At 47.9% G+C, this 20,969-nt stretch overlaps 1 long non-coding RNA gene across 2 annotated transcripts; it reads left to right on the top strand.

The window, feature by feature from the left end:
* The first annotated feature begins 9,827 nt into the window (after window positions 1–9,827).
* Window positions 9,828–18,683, top strand: LOC121071402. 2 transcript variants are annotated; one of them, XR_005820570.1, is made up of 3 exons: window positions 9,831–9,966; window positions 17,854–18,023; window positions 18,100–18,683. It is a non-coding gene; the product is annotated as an uncharacterized LOC121071402 (long non-coding RNA). The 2 variants fall into 2 exon arrangements; XR_005820571.1 differs by lacking the exon at window positions 18,100–18,683 and having other exon boundaries at window positions 9,828–9,966; window positions 16,383–17,877.
* Window positions 18,684–20,969: the final 2,286 nt, after the last annotated feature.

The following is a 20,969-nucleotide window of genomic DNA, read 5'->3' as shown; positions in this document are numbered from 1 at the left end:
TTGGGCTTTTTTCCAGCTTAATATACCTTTCTTCTTGTGGTTCTCTCCATGTTGGTTCCTGAAGCGTCCCACATGGACACAAACAACAGAGGTTTGCATGAATGAATTAGAATTAATTTGGCCAAGGTTTCAGTCCTTCTTAGTTTATGAAGGCAAGTGCAGTGCTGCCCTGGTCATATTTGCCAGAGGGGTAGTTTCCTATTCTCTATCTTATTCCCAATTAAGAAACATAGACATTTCCTCTTCCAAGTCAGGAGGAGGGTTGGACACACAGCAATGTCCCGATTGTCTCCTGCATCTTGACACATCTCTAGTAAAGACTGCAGAGGTCTGGGAACAGTTTCTCGGAGTGCTGCATAGTGACTGGAAAATATGATCCCCCCCAACAAGTTCCTTCTTCAAACTGAAGAGGACCTGTTTACCACCAGTAACCCCCAAGAAAACTGTTCCAGCACTGTATTTTTACAGAAAGAGAGGCAGAAATTTCCCAGTTGAGTGGTAAATCCTGTCTCTTGTAGGAATATGGCTGGCAGAAGCAGGACCAAACTTCTGAAGACTTTGTTCATCTATGGAGGACAGAATGTCTTTGGAAGTTGAGGTGGCCTTGGTTTTTTTTTTGGCACTGCTTCTGAAAGGCCAGAGTTTAACAACCATAACCAAAAGCCATTGCCCAGGAAGGGCTCCATCCATCATTTCCCATGTGCTCACATGAGCCCAAGCCTACGCCATGTGTTTTACCACCTTGCCCTGGAGCTGCCAGCTCATGCACTGATCCTCTCTGAGATACACCTGTGCACCTTACACAGAAGCCAACTATGATTTCTAAGCCACGGAATGGCTTCCTCATCTGAACAGAAACACATTTTCCCCCACTCTTGAAACCCTAGTATTTTGGATGCCCTGCCAGCCTACATGGCCACACAGGTACAGCTACACAGAAGTTCCACCCCAGGAGTAGCTAGTTGCCATGTAAAGGGATCCACCTCGTACTGCAACATGGGTTTTGGAGAACTGGATCTAAGCCACTGAAGAGCACGCAGGGTGCCCAAGCCCTGGCCAGCCTGGTGTTGCACAGCTTGGGGCTGTCCCTCAAGGCATAACCCTGCCGAGACATGCTAGTGCTCTGCCCTGTTTAAACAACCTCTCACTCCTTATGAAGCATGAGGGCAGATGTGCTACACTAACGGGTACATATTTCCTAAAGCAGCATGTGTTTTTACATTTTGTTTCTTTCCTTTTTCTCTTTTGCAACCGCAAGGGCCAAATCCACAACAGATATAGATCAGCCAAGCAGCCACTAGAGCTTGGACCAGTTTGTCCCAGTTGAAGATCTTTGGGGGATCCAGGGTCTCCATATCTGGGTTATACAGGTCCTCGAAGTTCCTGACACAAGAATGTTCTCCCAGTCCTTTCTTGCACAAACCAGGTGAATTCCCCTTTGTTTTTCCAAGCAATCCCTCTCCACCAACCCTCCCTCCAATGCCACGAGCTATTTATAAGGCAAGCTGGGAACTGTACAGAACACCGTGACTCTCATCACAGCGTGCCTCACATGCTGTGCCTCTTGGAGCCTTCTCCCGAAGCAGCCTGTAAGTGTGCATGGTCTTTTCTTGATTTCCCCCCTTTCCTCTTTTCCTTCTCTGCTCCTGTTTTCAATCATGGGCTGCCTGGGCAGCGTGGTGGTCAGGCTTAGAGACTCGCTAGAACTGGATTCAAGATTTATGAGAACTAGATGTAACCAGGCCTCTCCCAGAGGTTTGGGAAGAACAGCTGGAGTCTGGCACTTTCCATCATGACAAGGACTATTAAAAACTAAGAGTTGAACTGAAAAAGCCAGGGGGGGAAAAATGTTTAGGCTTAAAATGCAAAACAAGCGCCTGTAATATCCAGGCCGTCTGCGCAGGGGCCAATTCTGACAGCAAACGGCTTTCACAGCTGCTGTGAGCTGGGCTTATTTTAGAAACCACTTTAGAAACAAGAGGTTAAAAGCAAAGAGGGAGGGCGGGCGGGCGGATTTCGGCGTGAGGGCTATGTGTGTGTGCGATCTCTCCGCTCAAAGCCCTGACTCGAGCGGAGCGGGTCACATCCTGCGCTGTCTGGAGGCCATTTCGGCCGGGCCACCCCACCCAGCACTGATGTAATGTGCCCCGGCCGGCTGTGTTTGTCGAGATCGCTAAGGCGTGCATGCGTCCGGCCCTCCGAGCCAGGATGGCAAGGCTGCTCTGTGACGAGGAGGGAGGGGACGCCGACGAGGCAGTGAAATTGGAAGTCTCCCACACTCCTCAACACTCCCACCCCATCTTCATCCTCCGTGCACTCCATCATCGCGGGGCCATCGCAGCATCCCACCTGCACTGTGCTTGAGGACAGCCCGAGGGGTGCTGGGGTTGGGAGGCTCATGGGCCTCCCACTGCTGTCACCAGGCTTGCCACCAGGAGTGGGATGGGGGGCCTGGGAGGGAAACCAGGCCTAGAAAACTGTGAGGAACCACTGGCACGAAGTTTACTGGCCAGGTGGCTTCTGCCGTCACCAGTGGAGAAGTAGGAGATGTATCAGCACAGCCAGCTTGGTTATATTCATTTTTCCTAACCTGCACAGCGCAGAGGACCATTCCAGACCTGAATCATCCATTGACTGAGGTTTCATTGTCAAATCAGAAGGGCTCCTACACTTCTGACTCCTGCATCTCACAGTTTTATAGGATGAATCCATACTAGTGTGCTAGCAAACAAATAAAACATTTTGGATTTGCCTGCATTTTTATCTTTCCTTGGTCAAGGCTACTCCATTCTGTAAAATACTATGTTTCTAATTTGCAAGGAAAAGAAATAATCTCCCTACCTGCTTTGCCTCATCTGCTCCATAGCTGTATCGGACAGATAGTCACCAATAATATGGCATCCTATTGTGGTCAAGTGTCTTCTTTTGCTACGGGCATTTTGTGCCCCATTTCACTGCAAAATCTTGTGATTTGGCTAGCTATTTTTTTCTATCCATCATTTTTGCATCAGACCAAATCATTTTTCAAGCTCTCCATCAGCACCAGACAGCAGTGACAAAAAAAAACCAAGGACTTTACAGGCTGGCCTCAACTTCAGTCTCAGTATCTGCACCCCTCTCGCCTGGCCTGCAATATGGATTGAGGCAGCCACTCACAAAACCATCCCCAGAAAAACAACCTGGAGCTAAGAAGTGTGTCCCCATCTCCACTTGTGCATGACATCTGGCCTGGCGCACAGGTTGGTGGAGACATGAAGAGGAACCAAGCTGAAGTCAATATCTAAGACAACCAGACATGGGCTGAGTGAAGCAAGGGAAACAGACTGGTGAGAAGAAATTGAAAAGAAATCCAGTAATAGCTATACCAGCCTCTTTCAGAGCCAGATTTCATAGAATCATAGAATGGCTTGGGTTGGAAAGGACCTCAGAAATCATCTAGTTCCAACCTCATCATCTAGTTCCAGCCCCATAAGCTTCTTCCAGACCTCCTGACTGAGGAGAGCTTTGTGGTGATTTGCTTTGGTGTCAGAAGAAGTCCTCGTCCCTGGTCACCTCTCCCATAGCCTCAAGCTCCAGGGGTCTGGGCAGGAGCCTACCACCTGCCTTCAGCCTGCACAAGCTAAGCAAGAAGAACAGTGCCCCAAAGATGGAGGGTACTTTAAAGGTAGCAGGAACACAAGAAAAAAAAATAAATAATGCATAAGTCACAGCTCCTGACCCCATCCTAAAAATAATAGCGTTAATTGCACAGAGAACACCCTCTAAGAAGGGTTGTGTGGCAGGTGAAAAGGAATTCAGCCTTCACATGCCTGAATAGCAAATAAATTAAAACACTCTCTAATGAGCTGCAAGACTGGGCTCCGTCTGATCTCCTCAGCTGAAGCTGGGTTGGCTTGGGAATGTCCTGTGTACTGATGAAGCAAAAATCTTTTGAGCCCAAAGACACCCATTTGATACCACAGATGTCCATATGTTTGTGACCCAGGCCAGACCTCTCTGGGGACAGCAGCACAACTACCTCTCACAGAGACGTTCTCATCTGGCAGAAGAGAGTAGTCCAGAACTAGTCCTCACCCCAAATATAATCTGAGTTTACCTGGGAAAAATAGCTTTGGTGAAAACTACTTTCTCACCTCTCCAGAAAATATCACTTGAAGAGTTTAAATTTCAGTTTAATTTCCCTACCTTTGGCTTCTCCCATCAGAGCAGTACAGGTCCCAGAGACTGTAAGATCATGTCAGCATCTCCCAGAACAGTGAGAGAAAAAATGTTGGTATTTCTAAGATGTACTTTTTGTTACGAGAAATCTCCCTGGTCTTAGAGATTCAGTGATATCATTTCAGCAGTGGGATGTAAAATAGGACACAAGATGGCAAACAATGGGAACAAGATTATTACAAACACTTTTCTAAAAATATTGTTTCTGGCTTTCGTGTGTTTTGCTGTTGTTTGTGTGTTTGTTTTGCTTCCTTTTTATTTATTTATTTACTTGGTGATGTTAAACAGTCACTATCTTTTATTCAATTTTTCATCCTGTCTTAGCAGCTGAAAAGTTTTGGTAGCACACAGTTTGGGGTAAGGAAATAGGAAGCAATTTGAAATACAAGAAATTCCAAAAGGGTGACCTTTTGCTGCTTGGAATTTTTAATTTGAAATGGGAATAATTGTAGCCAACTGCAGCCCCAACCAATCTGTCCCTTAATGCTACCAAACACATTTCTATGAACCCATCAGGCAACGATCTTCCATTAGAAACCTCAATGTATTTATTATTTCTCCTGGTCTTAGGGACTGCCCTCTGCTATGCACTGTGCAAACACAAAGCAGAAAGAGGGTCTCCAAGAGCTCATAACATCTGCAGAAAAGGGAGCACAGGTTACTGCTTCAAGTTTGTTGCTGCTCCATGTAAGACATAAGGGCAGAATCTGGCCCCGTGGAGTTTCCCAGAAGTGAGATGTTATTGCAGTGTGATTGCAGGCTCATCTCTCTGCCAAGACACAAAAGTTGCAATCTGTTTCATGGTGGAGGAATATGAGGAGCACATGTTTGGTCAAGCTGGTGGGCAATGTCGTTCCTTCCGCTCCCAAGGCTGGCTGGGCTCTGGTATGTGCAGAAAAACACCCCCTTCCTCCCATTACTGTGGGGGCACCAAAAAACCCTGGTTTCAGCCTGTGCAATTAAAACAAACGGTTGCCACATGTAAATATTTGTGTTGTTAGCCATCTTGCTTCATCTGTGGAGCTCCTAAAATCAAACGGCCAAACTCAACCCTGGCTGTTAGAGTAGGTCTGAGACGTGATGCAGGCTGTGTCTCCCTGGTGCCTTCAGTAGCAGCCAAACCAGTGGGGGCAGGAGGCTGAGGGCAGCCTGAGCTGGGACACTTGCTGGCCCTTGGATCAGCAGAATGCTTGTGGAGTGGTCCTGAGCCTGTCTGCCAACTGCATCAACCCTTGGTGGTGTCTCTGTGAAAAGAAGAACCTCTTCTCTCTGGCACCCCAGCTTTCTTGGGGTCCCACTGAGTATGTGGTTGGGAAGACCATCACAGTACCCATGTAAAAACTCATGCTCCAGAGGTGGAAAACCCTTGTCCAACCTCTGAATCATGTCTGAACCTGCCTTTCCCAGTGCTATATCAAGAGCTTTTTTCTTCAGGACATCTCTACCACCAGAAGTACAGGGGTCCTCTCAGCCAAGGACAAGAAGGCCCTCATTGCTGCTGAGCACCAAAGGGTTTTAATACTCATCATGCACCTTGCACTGGCAGGACTGGGTTCTGAGAGAGCAACGGAAGAACTAAAAGCATCCCTAGCTGCTTGTGCCTCTAACCTATGTGACACCTATGTATGATCTTGTATGTTATCCAGGCTTGTTTCAGCTCAGCACAAACATTACAAAATCATGTATTTACCGCGCTTGTCTCCAGGGTTCTGCCCTTTGGCGTTTAGGAGTGAGGTGGATAATTATACAGGATTTTTTCTTCCCCTGGGAAAAGACATGAAATCTGGATCATTTCTGGCTTTCCTTGGTGGCTGTCCAAGCAGAAGTTAAAGCTCTCACAGCAATTTCTAAAATCCCCCTCTAGATAACACAGCGGCTAGGTTTCAAGGTTATTCTCAAGGGCGTAATAGCAGTATTTCTTCTTCACTGCAATACCATGATCTAATGCACAATTTCAATAAGCTTTAGGACAATTTTGAAACTGGAAAGTGTTTAAAAAAGAAAAAAAAAGAAAAAGGACCCAAACCACCCTCTTAATTCCAGTCTGCTTTCTTTGCTTTCTCTGTGCTGTTTTGAATAAGTTAAAAAGCAAACTGGGAAAATTTAATTTACACCAGGGGAAAAAAAATACTGCTATTTAAGTGAAAAAAAATCCATAGTGATACTGTTCCACTTCAACAATTATTTGTAGCATATCCCATATATATGTACGGGGTATATATATACATATATATATATAAATGTTTTTTCCCCCGGGGTTTTCCTTTTAAAGATTTTTGCCTTTTCACATGTGAACTGTAAACAGACTGACAGATGGAATTCTTTTGTATAAACTGTTTCAGATACACTATTCTTCCATGCCTATGTCAGTTGTTTACAGTATCAAAAAGCCACAGATACGCCTAAAAGTAAGGAAAGTTGGAATTTCTGCCAAACATTTGGATACCATCCATCCTTAGAGGCTATACCCTCACTGCACCGGGTGGTGCTGAGGAACTTCTCGCCAGAGGCATCTCCACAAGATGTGTGTCAACAGGAGACTGGGGGATCTTCAAAGAAAGAGCTGGGAAGGGAGGAGAGAGGGAGTTTTCCAGACTGCAGACCCCAAAATTTGCTGCTGCCAGTGTCTACACTTGCTAATGAGTGCGTATTAGACTGGTGGCTGCTGGGCTGGTGCTGGGAACGTCTGGAGCTCTCCATGTGGGTGGCGCATGGTCCCCATGGTTTTTTTTTTTGGTGTTTTCCCTCTATGTTTTCCTGCCTTAAATACCAGGCAAAGAGTTTAACCTAGGGGGCTGTCGTGTACCAGTACTCAGGGATCTATGTGACCGTGACTCCTGGTGAGTGAGTCTTTATCAACCTCATTTGGAACTTTGAAGTATGCAAAACAAAACAAACAAACAAACAAAAAACACAACACAGCCTTTGAACAGCGTCCTCCTAAAAAGTTCTCTTCTAGAGAGAGCCTTTTCTACTAGAGGAACTGGTTTAATCTGTCCCAGCTAGCAAGTTTTTCAGCCCTGTAGCAGGGCTTGCTGTACTGGGTGGTTCCCAGCATCATGGCAAAGCCATGTCAACAAGCCTTCATTCTCCCTGAACTCCACTTCTGGCCCTTACCTTGAGATGTGCTCCACTGTGATGGCCACCAGTTATTGAAAACACCTCCGAAACCTTTTCACTGGTTCTTTTCTCTCTACACCATTGCATGGTTTTACCTGGGAGGAGAATGACCATGCATCCCTATCACCCCCACAGGATTGGGCTGGGTTGTTCACCAGGGTTAAATAGCTCCTTCAGTGCACTGCTGCTCAGCAAGACTGGAAGAGCCCTCCAGGTCTTGCAGATCTTTGCAAAAAGAAGCCACCACAGTGTATTGTACCTCAGAAATAAGGATCAATAGAAGATTGGCCATGCAGTGGGAGTAAATGAATGCCTGATGCTAGAGAGCCATCTGAGAGGAGGCAGGGAAAGAGCCACCCTGGGAGCAAAGGGGAAGGCGGACAAGGCAGCCTGCAGCATTAAGAAGACCACTGGGCCTTCACGTATGAGGGGCTGGGAAAGCCTGAAATGCTCCAAAAGACTCCAGATGAAAAATCCTTCCCCAAGATGGTAAAAAAGAGTCCCCCTGAGACAGAGGACAGTCCTGTGAGTTTTTGAGTTTAGGAAAATTGCAAAGAAGAGGCTTCTGAATAGTACTGTGTATGACTTGTCCCCGTGAAGCTGCCCAGATATTGCCTCAGTGGCTGACCTCCTTCTTCCCTAGACAACATGGTTTGGCAAAGATTTTGGTGTTGTTCACCAGGACATTCATTCACCCAAATTTGGAGGTCAAGAAGGTACCATCACTAAAAACTCTGGGAAAAATCTCCATTAAAAACAACAACAAAAAAACTAAAGAAAACAATTTCCAAGTGACCAACACATCCCACCCCAGGATTTGCCATGGGAAATTGTTCTGTGTCAGGGTGAGCCCGTAATCTCCATTGGTACAAAATCAGCCAGAGGTTTGTCTGCAGGAATGCCAGCAATGCTCTGGCTCGGGAGCGTGCACACAGCACTGCCCTCTCCTGGCTGGAGATCCTGAGCCTGCCAGGCACCAGAGCTGGCTGCCAGCCCAGCAGCTGCCCAAATCCTGCTGGGTGCAGAGCTTGGTCTGTTTGGGTGGTCAGCACACTCATCCTCTGCATATGCTCAGTGGGTTCAGTACCCTCTGCTAGCTACTTCATGCCACCACAGTCATACACAGTCATATTTCTGGTGCCGATAATGCATTGTGGTATTGGGAATATGGTGGCAGGCAAAGGAGATGCAATCAAGAAATGTATGGAAAATTCAAGAAAAGGCCTAAAATGTAGCAGTTTAGGTCTCAACTCTGCAAGGAACCAAACCTCTCCAGGCTTTACCTAGTCCTCTGTGCCATGAATGCCCCAGCACCCACTTCACAAAGCCTGTATCATCTTTTTTTGATTCAAATCCTCAGATGGAAGCCAATCTGACCTGTATCACTGTGTATCACACATCACTGTGAATGATGTGTATCACACATCACTGTGAGCCATAGGCAGGATGGTAGAACCCATCCTGCAGCATTCCTAGCTCACCGTTGTGCTACCTTCATGAGAGAAACGAGACGAGCTTAGAGGGTGGACAGGGAACAAAGCTTGGTAAGTAGATGGAGGAAGTACAGTGGACCTATACTTTGCCTCAAGACAGAGGAGTGAAGTGATTGTGCCAAAATCCAGTAGGGCCCTGGAGCTGAGAAGGACCACATCTGGCTGTTTTCAGGTGGGCAGATCGGCAGGGCTCATCCCTCCTCCGGTCACCGCTGGTGATGTTGCAGTGCAGATGGGGTGGAGGACATGCAGCTGCCAACACCTTCCCAAAACACATCCAAAGTGTGAGTGAGGGATCTGGGGACTACATGGTGTGCACTGTAGGAGGGACAAGGGCATTGCAGGAATCCCAGCCATGAAAACAATACATTTGGAAGCTTGTTGTGGCTTGGAGATGGAGAACACCAACACAACAATGTGTGGGGCTTTGCTGGCTCTTCCCGCAGCGCAGGCAGCTCTCAGCTACTCACCCAGGCTCCTCTTGCTCAAGGGGAAGAGGGCTGCTCTCCTCCGAGCACAAGGGCTCGAGCTGTTGTTCCTGAGGTCTGTGTAGCCATGGAGAGCTCTGTGGTCATGTAAACATTACACAACCGCGAGCCCCTGCTGTCCGAGGGCAGCAGAGGCACCGCCGGACTCCTCCTCCTTGGCCTGCTCTTCCTGGGGGTGTGCAGCGCTTCGTGAAGTCATGGCAGCAAACTCCGGCGGTGCCGGCAAGCCCACGGCCCGCTCTGAATTACCCTCACATTGCTGAGGGGATGGGTCACATTTCTGGGAATCCGCTCTGACCTCCTCTGGAGATGCTCTGGCATCTGAGGATGGAGCGAGGGAACAAATAGATGCTTCTTGACCAGCCTCCGGTTCCACTTGAGGAACTTCACAGCTCGGGGTGATTAACAAGCTCCTGGATCCTCGCAAATAGGGCCTTGGCTGCTGGACAGGCCTCCAGGAGGTAGGGTCAGGATGAGGCAATGGCTTGGGCAGCACTCCTGGGGGGCGATGGGGCAAGAAGCAGGAGGAGGGAGCACTCTGGATCTCCCCATGCACTCCTACAGGGCTGCTCCTGGTGACAGCAGGACATCGTCTCCAGCACAAGTCCTCAGGGTGCTCCTGGACTCAGGGGCAACGTGGCTTGCAGGTAAGTCCACAGCCTTGTCTGTGATGGGGAAAATAACTATGGACACCTTTATTTCTGCACAAAACTTTATTTGTTCAGAGAAAGGAGGAATTCTGTCCTGTAGCTGAATTTAACACAGATCGTCTGATGCTCCCTAAACCATTTTACCACCTACAGGTACAAAGCTATTAATTTGCACACTGACGTTTTCTTTAGAATTTCATTTTTAAAAAAATGCAGGAAGAAAAAAATACACATGGGCAGCTTTATCCCTTCCTGAGGAGCTGCTGGTGGGAAGCTCCAGCCCCTCGATGAGCCAAGGAGAAGCAAAGCGAGGTGAAAGGTTTTCAATTTGTCCACCTTCTGCCGTGGCAGCAGGAGAGGGGAAGCCGAGAGGGGCCGGGGAGGGCTTCGCCTCGAAGCACAGAAGCTTCCCACGAGCTGGTCTTGGGCCAGCTGCGAGCCTCCTGGACCCGGCACAGCTCTGCAGGCTGGAGGACGAGGGCAAAATGCCTTGTGAGCCACTGCCAGCGTGCTGCCGAGAGGAGCTGGGAGTGCTTTTTGTGAAACAGGAGTACGATGAGCAGACCTTTTAGTGCCTATTGGAAACAGATTTTTCTTGACACACAGGCACAGAAGCAATTGCTTTGGAATGAGAGCCCTGACCAAGGCTGGGCGTCAGAGAAGGGTTTCCAGCAAGTTGTGGGGAGGAAGGAAACCCGCCAGTGGGACAGACGATATTGTCTTTTGTTTTACTTTGTAGCGCTGATTGTTGAATGCTTTTTGATTTCACAAGAATTTCTGGACTTTGTCAACTTCCTTCAGAGATTTTGCTGGGAAAAAAAAATGGAACCATGCTCAGCGTTCTCCTTCCCCAACCAAACCACTCAACGTTTTCATTCAAATCAGAATTTTTCATGGATTGTAATGCATGTTCCTCAACCAGCATCAACATGGTAGGCACCGTATAGCCCGCTAGATAATATTTGTATTCCAGCAGCAGGAACTCAGGTCAGAGCTCTCTTCTGCTGGACCTTGCGTAGAAGAGGCAACCTTGCTCTGAGGACTTCATAATCAGAATAGAAAAGACAAAGGGCAAGAGAAGAGAAAAAAATACTATAAATATGCTTTAACAGATGGGGCGCTGAGGTGGCAGAAGATGAAGTGATTCATTTGACGTCATGATCATAGGAAAGCTAAGCCAAAGAGAAGAACTAAATCCATCCCTCTTGGAAGGCGCAACACATATCTTTAACCACAGCCCATCCTTTCCCTCTGGTGCTGTTGACTTCTGGTCGAGCCTTTGTTGTTCACTAGGGGATGGCACTTGGCACAGGGCTATTTGCTGAGGATCAGTCTACTTATGGGGATGTTTCTTGGGCGATCCATCGAGTATGCCTGATAATCACTTGTTTATATCAGTCCCTCCCGAGGACACCTGACCCCTGGGTGAAGCTTTGCTTTATGCTGGGTGTCAGCAATGCAGATGTTGGAGATCCTAGGCTTTGCCACTCTTCTGGTAATAATAATAATCATGATAACAATAACAACAAAACCAGGGCTGGATCTGAGTGGCTTTCCCCAGCTGCCTGGCAAGCCGCAGCCACGATGGAAGGGATCCTGCAAGGGTGAGCACAGCACCCATGGCACGTCCCCTCTGCGGGGATGGCAGGACAACGAGGGGTTTATCCTTCATCTGGGAACCAGAAAACATGCTTGGGCTTGGCTTCATCCCACCTGGCACACTGGCAGATCCCTGGCACTGCTCTCTGACCATAATGGAAAGCATGTATAACACATGACCAAAATCTAGAGATTTACACCCATTTTGTGAGAGCACAAACCAGAGGGTAGCCAAGAAGAGAGCTGACCCCATTCCTTGTCCCTCTCCTGTGTTTCTTTCAGGACAACTTTTGCAGGCCAAACACAAGGTCTGGTGATGGGGACAAGCCACACACCACTGGCCCCAGGAGCAGACAATGCTTTCCCCCTTGGGGCAGCGGCAGGGCTCGGGGGAACATGACAGCGGCGGGCATGCTGCCGAGCCCTGCGCGGGCTGGCGTGCGGAGCGGTGGGGATTAGGGCTGGAACTCACAGTATTTGGGCCATTGTGCAATGCCGGGCAGCTGGAGGGTTTCACTTTTCAGAGGGGAAAAGAAAATATGAAAAACTAGAACCAGAAAACTCTTTTTTTCCCTCCTATTTTTTGGACCTATCCAGAGCTTTCCACAATGCTAGTGATTTAAACCAGGCCTGCAATATGAATGCAACTCCAATATTTCTACCTTACTGAGTTACATTGATGAGTCAAGGAGCTGGCTGTGGCTGAGCGCCGCGATGTATATATGCAGGCTACAGCTGAAATCTCCCCTCACATAGACACCTTGTCAGCTAGGGCTGGATCCGGAAGGTTAATAATGTTCTGTCCTTTTGGCTAATTCTGTGAGCATGGGAAAGAGAATATGAATTTAATTTAAAATCTAGACATTCCTTCCAGCTCTGGGACAGAGAAGACAAAGCTAATTTCACCAGCGGGTGGAGGGAGCGGGAAGGGGGGCACATCCTGAGCTCTGTGTCCAGGCTAAGTCTGGCCTGGGAGCTGGCTTCTAGGGGTGCTTGAGCCCATGGATGTAGGGGATCGGTGCTGTTGAATGGGGAGGAATGAGGCTGCACCCCAACACGGGGTGGGGAAGGGGAGCAGGTGCCTGGAGTAGAGGTCAAGCACCTCGAGGGTGGGCATTCCTTGCAGTCTGGGATTGGGGGCAGTGATGGGGAAGGCCACCAGTGTCTCCTTCTGCATGGAGACCAGGGATGGACATGATCTCAGGGCCGAACCAGTGCAGGGAGCAGAGGAGTCCTGCAGCCAAACATCTGCCCATTGCTGAGAGCAGGTACAGGACTTTGTGCTCCACAACCCGGCCAGAAGCCCTTAAAATGGCCTCCGCTCCCTTTTCATCCCTCATCCCCATATTCTGCCTTCTCACAGTATCCCCCTTTCCACCCCCCTGCCAAATAAATCTCCTTAGAGTTTAAATAAATGCCATAGTGTCCTAAAAGTCTTGCAGCCCTGGAGAGGAAAAAAAAAAAAAAAAAAAAAAAAAGAGAGAGAGAGAAAGAAAAAAGTAAAGAAAAGGTATTAAAGCTGAAAGAGAAATAGTAGATGTGCATCTTCTTCCCTTTGGTCTCTCTGAAGGCTATTAAGTGATGCAGGGTGACTGTGGACAGGTACATGCAAATAATAGGATCAAGGCAGCAGTACAAAGGTTTGTCTCCCAATCTTAATGCAGGTGTGGGAGACACAAACCAGGTGGCTAAAAGGCTCCTTTGTTTGAAGCTGTCAGGAGGAGAAGCTGATAATCTCATGCCTCATCCCTAAACTCTCTTTCAGCCGTGTCAAGGCATCTCCTCACATCAGGAAGTCTGCAATGACATGGCTATGTGCTAAGCTCAGTTAATGTGGTCCGAGGTTTAAACACTTCAGGTTGAAAGTGGATAATTGGTGGTAGTGGATTTTAAAAGCTCACACAGGTGCCTTTGAAAAGAGGTCAGGAGTCAAGTGCATCTCTCCTATGAGAAATGGTGAGCCTTTCCTAAGGAGATCAAAATTCTTCCACAGAGAGCCCCAGGGCCTTGTAAGAACTGTTATTAATTTAGTTCTGTATGTTCCAAATAATGGAAAAACGATACCACATGTGTACACGCCTAGGAACCGGGGCATGTTCGCTCCGACAGATAGGCTTTCACCTGGCACTCCTGGGCTGTTAATTAACTAATCCCTTCCCAGCCCAAGCAGGAGCAGCACAGCAGCCACTCTCCCAGCTGGGGCATCTGAGCAATGGGTGCTGAGCACGAGTGGGGGCCGCTGTGACCTCGGCTCAAAAGGGATCCTCGGGGACAAGGGCAGACCCCCAGAGAGCATCCGCCTCAGGGTACAGGGGCTGTAGGGTCTCTCGCTTGGGTTTTCCAAGCAGCCCAGGGATTTGGGCCCTTGGGCTGCACCCTTGCTCCCGTGGGTTGCTGCAGCCCTCGGTTGTGATGCCCAAGGTGCAGACATTAGATGTGTACAGCCCACGGGCTGAGACCTCCCTGCCACAATCAGAGACTTTTCTTCACAAAGTGGGCTCTGCGCCTACCCAAGCAACATCTTTAAAAGATGCCCATTCTCCCTTCTCCCTTTATTATTTTCTGGAATTGTGCTTAATTAAGTCAAAGCTGGAGGAAATTAACATCCAATTATTTTCTTATGGCGGATTTTTTTTTTTGTGTGTGTTGGCCTCAAGACATAGACTTGCCTAAACATGCAGCACATGAAAGCGACTTCTGCCCCTGGCATATCAGGTTGCAAAGGCCCCGCACTTGCACCGAGCTCTCCCCAGCCGAGCCCTGCACCTGCCCAGAGCTGCAGGGAAGGGAACAGGGCTCAGCGTGGGGCGAAGACAGCTGGGCGGATCTGGGCCAGAAGAAGCTGGTTTTGTCCCATGTTCAGCATGTGTTTGAATTTGCAATCTGAGCACCCGGGGTGACATGTGCCAATAAAGCCGAAAATAGCATCATTATTACTCATGTTTGCATTGAAAGCGCAGTTCAGTCTGCGTGTGTAAGTAAGGGGTGGCTATTATTAGCTCCTAACCCCACAGGCACAGATTCCCCTAGGTCTACCTGTGCAGACAGCCCCTCTGCGTTGAAAACCACATTATTTGCTAGTTTGGTGCGTGCAGCCCAAAAACACACCAAGGCCAGGCTGTCACATGAGAGCAGGCTTATCCCAATTATGAAGGAATTTCCTCCTTGAAAATGTTCGGATGAGTTTGTTGATATTTTTCAAATGGGATGATACGGCACTTTTAGCAATGACACACCTTCTGATCCTGCTGGCTGGATGCTCTGCGAGCAGGTGTTCGTCTTGCCAACAAAATAGCTGTTCCCATATGTCCCCCTTAAGTCTTCAGCTCTATTTGTGGCTGGGGCCAATTTGGGAAAGACTCCCACTGGTGAAAAGATGTTATGTATTTGTTATTATTTGCTGTAAACTTATTTGTCTTACAGTAGCACGTCAGAGATCAGCATGAGGCCCTGAGCAGACACAAAACCAAAAATATGGTCCCTGCTCCAGAAGCTGTAAGCTCCAACTCCACTCTGCACAATGGCTCAAAGTTTATCCCTTGCATTTCAGTTTTATATGGTGCAGCTTAAAAATGAAAATTGCTGGGAAGCAAAACCAAACAAAGTCTTCCCCTCTGCAGTGTGGAGCATGGGAATTACTGAAATGTTTCATTTTGTTTTAGTTTCTTAGATGAGAAATGATCACACTGATGCTTCCTTGCAGAAAGGTTTGCTTTTGACAAAGTGATCTTTCCTGAGGGGACAGGAATATCTCATTCGAAGACATTTCTCCAGCTCTGGCTGTAAGGAACTTAAGAGCAGCACTTTCCCTTTTTTATTAATATTGTTTGTTGGTGAAATGGCTTAATGGCTGCAGGGTCAGTTGACAGATAGGAGGTAACATTGTTCTCCTCCTCCAGCGAATGTAGTGTTTGGCATGACTTCAAAATAACCCTATTGTTTGTCATCTTCTCAAAATACACTATAAAAACCCTGTTAAAAGGAAAGATAACGTTTTCTAAGCATAAGTCAAGTGCTGGGTTGCCTTTTTTAAAGCTGCTTGATGAGAATTAATGGTGTTGGATCCCCTGTTTTAAACACATTTGGCCAGGTTTTCTGGAGGCACCTAATTTATCTTGAGGCTCTTTCATCTATTATCTAACTGTGAGCTTGTTCGTAGCTCATCAGCCATCCTCATTTTGACAGGGGGCCTTGTGATGAGCAGCCAACAGTGCGCGGCGTCGGGGCCGTGCGTATCTCTGGCACAAAGGTGATGGGAAAAGGCTAACCTCCTGCCACTCCTCCCAGCACGCCCCGAAAACAGAAATAGAGCCTGAGACCATTGCACGTCCTGCCAAGCCCTTTGACGTGGTTCCTGTACCCCAGCATCAGAGCAGACCCTTGGAGGATATGGTATATTCAGCCAGGAAGAAGTCGTCACCCCTGTCCCCTTGTGAGAGATCGGGGTGGCATTGGGGAACCTCCTCTTGTCGAGGGCACGGTCTGCAATGGAGAATTCCTTGGGTTTTGGATTGAGAATTGCTTGCACAGACAGTGTCCATGGAGCCATCAGGAAACAGAGGAAAGCGGCAGGAGTTATGAAATAAAAATAACCTTATCTAATAAGGGAGGTGGAGGGGGGAATAAAGATCTTGTGTAAAAGCTCATGAAACAAAGAGTAATTTTTCCATGGTTTGGACCCAAACAAGAATTATCCGGTACATGATTAAGGACCATCACAGATGTGTAAATTTTGGGCGTCAGCTCCGAAGCTACGCTGGAATCAGCTGGAGTTTTGCAAAAAAAGTACATCGCCTCCTTTTTTCTGCTTTCAGCATCGATGTACACGAGGACTTGGAGTGGCAGCGACGAAGCTGCTGGGAAGTTTGTCACCATAACACTGGCTGTTTATGCTTTGCGTGGATGAAAAGAACAGCTTTCTTCAATTAGGCTTTGTACTTCAGCTGGCAGGCGGGTGCCGATTGTCTGAAACTCCACCTCTCCGTGCAGCCTGTTTCGGGAGCTGATGGATGCCGAGCCGCCCAGCCCAGCCCTTCTGCTCGCGACAGGAAAAAATGGGAGACATCCAACAGCAGCAGCAACCACTTGGGTTCAGTTGAGTCCTCGGGCCTTCGGATGAGGCCTGGTGCAACTTTCTCAATGCTTTTCCTCTTCAGTTCCTGCTCCATGCAGGTGCGGGGAGCTGACATACCAGGGAGAAGGCTGCTGGTTGCTAAAGGAGGGCTCGAGCTCGTTTTGAAGCCAATGGTCTGGTGGGGACAGCAGGCTATTTCCATTGACTTCAGCAAGTTTTGAATAAGTTGCCTGGATACCTAGCAATGTAACACAGCATGTGTGATCGGCTGATAGATATTTATTTAATAAGAAACAGTGCATGGGATGGGAACTGCCTTGATAGCAGTGTGGATTTATAAGACACTGATTGTACTTTGTCATGCAGTTTTGCAGATTGAGAGAGCTGGGTTTTATTTTATTTTATTTTATGGTTTACCAGAAGCTGATAGCAAAGCCATGGCAAAAAATCAAAATACAACACCCACTGTAGCCCTTCACAGGGAAAACTGTCTTATAAATTAAGATCTAGAGGAATTTCTGATACTGCCTTGGAATTCCTTTAGAGTGAAATGTGTTTCCTGGGTCATACTGTGGCAGAGGAAAAGTATGCAGAGACTGAGCTGCATGAACAACAGCATATAATAATTAAAAACAAACGTCTTCATGCCCAAGCAGGTACTCCTACCAACAAAACCATGTCAATAGCTCCGTTATTTCTCATCTCTCCTTTTGTGCTTGTGACTCTTTTACCATAACCACTGTACAGGAGGAGGTATTTGGGGGATGCAGTCACTGTCCCCTGTTGGAGACCTCAGAGGCATGGCGTGGCCCTGTGCATTCACACTGCTGCTAATCCTCTGCTGAAAACAGAGCTGCTAGTGCTCAGTGTCTCGTGCCAACACAGACTCAGGCACAGAGGATGGACAAACACCCCCAGGACAAACATCCCCCTGCATATCTGCTGCGCTGACCCCTTAGCAGAACCCTTCCCAGATCAGGAAGAGGCATGGGACAGGGGAGCTGTGAGCAGTGGTGGTGCACGGGGAGGCAGCAGAGCTGTGACTCAGAAGGCAGTAACACTTCTTCATGGCTCTTGGTAATTAGCAAATGGTTTCACTGGGAATCAACATAACTGCCAGCGCTGTGAGACTCTGCTCAGCCTTGGGAGAGAGAACTGACCTTCACGCTCTCCATTCGGTCTCTCCGATTTATTTATTTATTTTCCTCCAGGCTCAAAATATTTCTTAACAATAACCAAGGGAGAAACAATGGACATGCCCAGATCTCCACGTCCCGGCTCCACATGGGCATTGCTGCAGGGAGCTGCTCCAACTCCAGCCTGGCAGACCCAGGTGCAGCACCCTTCTCTCCTGGCGATTCCCACTCCAACCCCGAGCCAGGTAATTGGGCAGCTAAATCCCTCGAAACGTCTGGGCCTCTTCCTCAGTTCCCACACTGTAATTCCTCGCCTCACAGGTGGGTTGTGAGATTAAACACATGAAAGACTCAGAGGCACCGAATGCCGCCGTGATGAGACCCATCTGACGGAGGGATCAGCTCACCACCGCGCAGAGGGCAGCCGGGGCTGGAAAATGCCTCAGATTTTTCTCCCCGACAGCAGGATAGCTTTGCAGATAATTTATTTCCCCCTCACAAGACTTGGAGTATATTTTTAGGGAATGCAAACGTTTTGGTTTTTGCTACCTATTTTTCTTCCCTCCTCAAATAAATGTTTTTTGCCTGCACATGGGCTGGCCAGCTGCTCCGAAATTTCAAGAAAAAATCTCATTAACTCCCCCAAAGCCTTAATTGTCCCATTTATTCCAAGGCACTCGGGAAGCCCATCTTTCAGTGGCTCGCTCGCCCTGCTAACAACTCACCGTAATCCTTATCGTAATCCCCAAGAATGCTGATCGCTCGGGTGGCGTTTGATTCTCCTCGCTGATGAATTGCAGGGTATTTCATATCCTCTTGTCACAGAACGGTTCTCCTGCCTTTACTCTTTCAGCAAGGAAAGTCACTTTTATGTCTCGTGTCAGGCCTTCCCCCGCCACCAGCGACCTTTTCCTCTTAGGTACACAAAAGCAAATGTTCTGGAAGCTCTTTAAAATACCTGAGCAACTGGTAGTAAATGACTCATTTCCTGTTGTTCTAACTTTTTTTCTTCTTTTTTTTTTTTTCAGCTGGGTAGTTATCTTAGCTCGGGATGTTAAGACAGTTGCATGATCTTCTGTGTTTGTGTGGGTAAACATTATCTCAGCTCATTCCTGAGCTGATCAAACTGATTTTATAAACAGCCTTTCATAGTGGAAAGAGTTTTTTTCTCCCTTTCGCAAGCCTTCTGGGCTGAAGTTTGGCCGACACTGGCATGCAGGAAAACTACTGTATGTGTGTTTGCATTGCAGTAACTGCAAATCTGTCCATTTCAATCTTTTTTGAGTTAACACACTGGGCAAACTAGGTGGTTTTGCAATGACTTCATCCCAGGATCTCGGCAGAAAGCAGCCCGCGTACATAGCTGAGCCTGGAATGCGAGTGGGACCTCATTCATAAACTTCCTTACTGTTCCTTTACACTCAAATGCAGGAACAAAAATCAGCCAAAACAAGCAGAAATGGTGTTCCGGAGTTAGCCAAATGGGAAAATATATAGATGCACTTTTAAAATTTTAATAGTATTATTGAACCAGGATGTTTTTAACCGTGTGTAGGAGACTTTCTGTGGTATCACATTCATGCTGTCTCTCGAATCAGACCAGAAATTTATCAAGTCTTTTTATCCCTTTTTCTAAAACTTTTTTGTTTGTTTGTTTTTGTGACAACACCTCGTTTATTTGTGATAACACCACCACCTGCTCAGTGCAATTGCAAATATACAGCTTGAAAAAATATGTTCTGAGCAGGGGGTGGTATGAACAGGCTATAGTTCAGAGAAGAGGCCTTAATACAATTACAGTTGTTTTAATTAAAGCTGTTAAATAGCAAGTGGGAAAAAAAAAAAAAAAGCAATTAATTTTTGCACTTTTTCTGAGCAAAAGCACCTAAGGTCTTCATGATCCTGAAAGCACGAGGCAGATTATATACTAGTTGTGAACAGTAGGTTTATACACATGAAGCTGTTCTGCAGTGCTGGACTGAAGGCCAAATTCAGCCTGCAAAATCTGACTGGGGACTCCCAAATTTACCACCCAGTGGCATTGGCTGGAGGTCACCAAAACAGGTGCTATTGCATTTGGGGTCCTCAGGCAGGCCCCTGGTAGGACGGGCACATTCAGAGCCCCAGCCAGATGTGAGCTCCACCAGGCGGGGCCATGATTGAATTTCACTGATTTTAAGTCCCCCTTTGTCAGCTCAGCAGTAAAAATTGGGCTGGATGATTGTTGCAGTCACTGGAAGAATTTGCCTGTGGTCTAATATAAGTGCAACCAAGGAGCTCTGGCATGTGCCTCCAGCAACTTGGATTTCCAAGTGGTCTTACTTTTCAGTGCTGGACACTCCCAGGAGGAACTGAGTTTCCAGGAGAAGATGACAGTGGGTGTATTCAGTCCAACGCAGCTGTAGGTACGGCACAAACACAATTAGAGACAGTTCCTGCCCTGGAGAGCTTGGATTCTAAATAGACAAATAGATCATCTCCAGATGGTAGGGGCTTAGGTTGAGTTGGTGGGAGAGCGCGCGGGTGTGTGGTACTTCTGCTGCTGGATGCAGACAGATGGTCGCAAGGCAAGGGGAGAGAGAAGTGCCCTAGGTGTCGGGGGGCTCGAATTCCCTGCAAGAGGCTCACAGGGGTGGGGTGAGCATGTGGTGATGGCTGCGGGGTGCCGTATCGCAAGTGGTGGGAAGAGCTGGAGGAGCGGAGGGAGGGGAGGAGGAAGGAAATCCATCTATGGCAGCTTCTGCTGAAACGCAGGGGGATGCCAGCACATGTCAATGCCTGGTGGTGAAGAATGGATGTGATTTAACTTTGTTGGACACTTGGGAATTTATTGTAGAAAGAAGGATTGATGAGGGCACGAATTTTGGCCAATTTGTAAATGAATAGCGCAATGGCAAAGAGCGTTTTCACCTTTCACCACCACCACCAGCATGGAGCGTAGGACTCATGCCTCAGGACCAGAGGGCGGGTTGTGCCAAAAGAGCCAAACCAGAGGGAGGATTTATAGATATGTATCACAGACGTGTTTGGGTGAGGACAACGGAGAGCCCAGCTCGATTGGCACTGCCTAAGTTGTGCTGGGGGGACTGGGTGCCTCAGCAGCCCCGGACAGGCCTGGGTGTAGGTACTGAGGAGCCAACAGCAGCTCTGAGGGGAGCTACTGGCAGTCACTTCTGGCTCAGAAAGTCCCT

Source organism: Cygnus olor, chromosome 5 (assembly GCF_009769625.2).
Source record: "Cygnus olor isolate bCygOlo1 chromosome 5, bCygOlo1.pri.v2, whole genome shotgun sequence".
NCBI classification, from domain to species: domain Eukaryota; kingdom Metazoa; phylum Chordata; class Aves; order Anseriformes; family Anatidae; genus Cygnus; species Cygnus olor.
The sequence above is the reverse complement of the archived record's forward strand: the minus strand, read 5'-3'. Positions and strand labels throughout refer to the sequence as shown.